Source organism: Octopus bimaculoides, chromosome 25 (genome assembly GCF_001194135.2).
Source record: "Octopus bimaculoides isolate UCB-OBI-ISO-001 chromosome 25, ASM119413v2, whole genome shotgun sequence".
Taxonomy (NCBI): domain Eukaryota; kingdom Metazoa; phylum Mollusca; class Cephalopoda; order Octopoda; family Octopodidae; genus Octopus; species Octopus bimaculoides.
The window spans coordinates 16,248,875-16,252,397 of record NC_069005.1 but is presented as its reverse complement, the minus strand read 5'-3'; positions in this window follow the sequence as shown (position 1 = coordinate 16,252,397).

Genomic DNA, 3,523 nt, shown 5'->3' with positions numbered 1-3,523 from the left:
TTTTAAAGTGAAAGTATTTGACATGAGTGTTTTTGTTTCACTTTTGACACGTAATACTTAAATAGTGGAGGAGATATTATGTTGCCGTGTGCTCAAACTCTGCAAGAAGTTAATAATTTTTTTTTACTAAAACACAACTGGAACCCTAAGTAAGGCATGTGTAAAATTTAAATGAAATTGGTTGCGTAGTTCTCGAGTTTTAGGGATTCACACAGACAGACAGACAGACAGACAGACAGACACACATTCTCATTTTTATATATATACATATATTAAAATAATAATCTAGGACAGTTATAACTGCCCTGTTTTTTCAGCCTCTCTTCTGCCTGTCTTGTGAGTTCCATCCCAACTTACTCTTCAGGTATGTTTCCCTAAGAGAAGGTCTTCCTCTCCCAGGTTTTGCTGGTTTTCAATTATCACCAATGTCTCTGTAACTTTTTTTTTTTCTCTGGGTAGGGATGTTGGCCCTATGCAGACAAATTTTTACTTCTGGCAAAGCTCTGAGGGTCACTGAAGCACCCAGGCCAACACACCACAACAAGGACTGGTTTTCTTTATTTCCTGATTCTCCTTAACCAAAGGAACATATCTTCTTTACATTTTTCACTTTTAGTTTCATGAAAATTGGCAGAGCTTTGGAATAGATGTCCATGTTACTTACATGAGTAAGAAAATGGATAGTTTTTTTCCATATCTTATCTTTTTCATTTGGTTCAAATTTTCTATACTTATGTAATGTTGCATACAAATTACAAATAATTGCATTCATTTCTTTTCCACACAAATTAATAATGGTTGTGTGGATAAGAATATCATTTTGCACCCAGGTGATTTTAGGTTCAGTCCAACTGTGAGGCAGAAGAAGGCACCACTGCATAGTGCCAAAGATCTCAATATTGCCATCAAAATACAGGACCAAGTGTCTTCTACTATAGCCTCGGATCGACCAAAGCCTTGTGAGTGGATTTGGTAGACAGAAACTGAAAGAAGCCTGTCGTATACACACACACACACACACATATAAATGTATGTATGTATTTGTGTGTCTGTGTTTGTCTCTCCACCATCACTTGATAGCTGATGTTAGTGTTTACGTCCCCCGTAAATTATCAGTTCGGTAAAAGCAAGTGATGGAATAAGTTCTAGACTTACAAAGAATAAGTCTTCATGAAATGTGGCCAAATGAGGTTTATTTTTCAACATAGTCCCCTTTTGGCCTACACACTTCTTCCATCAGTGTTTCAGTACTCAGATCTCATTGGTGAAGAAACGTTCATTCTGTTGGTCAAAAAAGTCATCAACAGCAGATATGATGTCACTATCATTGTGATACTGGTTCCCAGCTAAGTGTTTTTTCATGTTGGGGAACATATGATAGTCAGATGGGGCCAAATAAGGATGATGGTCAACCAGTCCAAACTCACAGTCATGCACAGCAGCCATTGAAACCAAGGACTTGTGTGCTGGAGTATTGTCCTGATGAAACAGTTTTCTTAGCTGTTTGGTCTTGGTAGCTTTTTGTAACTGCCTCAGCAAGTTGGCATAATATTCTCCATTGATGGTGCGGCTCTTTTCAAGATAGTCAACAAACACAATGCCTTCTACATCCTCAAAAACTGAGGCCATCACTTTCCCTGCAGATGAAACAATCTTGCCCTTCTGGTGATTTGCTGTGCTTCAGAAGACATGTCAAGCTTGGTGAACTTGTGGCCTTCCACACATACATGCATGTTCTTTATGGTTATGGCCCAAACTTACACACATGCACACACACACGCACACACACATGATCAGATCTCTGTCAAAACTCCCCATCTTCCCAACACCTACTATAAGCCATGCCTCTCCCCTCCACTCTCTCTCTCTCTCATGTGCCCATCCACCAACTCCCCATGACTTCTTATTTTTCCTTAATCTCACCATCACTTGCTACAGTCATGTCTTCCCCCATGCTCTTATGAAACATCCTTCATTTGTCTTGTAACTTACTTGGCAACGTTGCTGGTGCAGGTGCCAAGTAAAAAACACCTGTACCCGTACCACATAAAAAACACCTGCACTGGTTCCACGAAAAAAGTGCCTATGCCAGTGCCATATAAACAGCACCTGCACTGATGCCACATAAAAAACGCCCATGCTGGTGCCAAGTAGAAAGCACTCAGTACACTCTGCAAAGTGATTGCTATTAAGAAGGGAATCCAGCCATAGAAACCATACCAAAAACAGACAGTTGGAGCTTGGTGCAGCTCTCTGGCTTGCCAGCTCCAGTTAAACCATCTAACTCATGCCGCCATGGAAGACAGATGTTAAGTAACAACAATGACATACATACATACATATATTGAATGATCATTGACTACTTGTGAATTCCTCCGCCCTTTGGTGAGTTTTGTTTTTCATCTTGCAGAGTGTCCAACAAACACCCTCCTCACCAAACAAGTTCAGTAGGGTTGCCAGTTTAGTCACCAACGACTTGACCATGCAACAGTTTGTACTGGGTTACATGTTACCAGTAGCACTCAAGAGTGACCTGATATATAATGTACGTATATATTGCTTTTAGGTATCTTATTTATGTTCATAAATCTCATATATTTTTACTTTGTTTGTATGTGTATTTATATATGTATGTAGAGACCTCACTTAGCCCTATCTGAGTTTCAAAACTGAATTGGTAAATTTCCCCCTAACTATACAGCCTTATTGTTCTGTCAAGGAACAACGTCGTTTCTTTCAACCTATGGCCTTGCCAACATTTTGAGTGATGCGTTTTCCTCTTGACCCATAACAAAGAGTCTAGGCTACATAGAGTTTGAATAAATAAAGTAAGTTATCCCATAGTTGACTAGTCACAGTTACAATGGCATACCTCTTTTTCTAGCTGGTCTACATACTTATAAATACAAGTAGATCAGACTGAGGCAGACCTTGTGGAAATAAGTGAGGAGGCATCACATGTCCTTCATTGCCGACAACCTCTAAAACCATGACAGTTGTAGGAACTTCAGAAGGGTCTGCACATAACCACCTGTCATTTTTTCGGTTAACTTTTCGAACTTGGTCAAAGTCTTTTTCATTTGAGAAAAACCAAATCAAATCTTCTTCAGCTGGATTTTTCAGTTTGTTTAAGAGCCTTTTAGATGTGATGTAGTGATTTTCTTTTTCTTTTTCTAACAAATTGACCTTTCCTCATCATATAAGACTTATATAAGATGTCTTCGTGGATAACATTTCTGACTGTTCCTTCTGACACTTGGAAATCTTTTGCAATTGACCTCATTGACTTTCTGGAATTGTAATCAATAGTCTGTTGAACTTGCTGAATAAATTCAGGTGTTCTGATGATTTCAGAGTGTTTAGAATGCTTTTTCTGCTTTGATACTGGCAATATGTTTCCATCTTCAGTCTCTAGCTCCTTACAAACTTTGTAGATGAAAGATCTGGCATCTTTTAAAAATCGAGATATTTCTAAATCACTATGCTCAGCCTTTATAACCACAATAACAGCATGCCTCTTCAT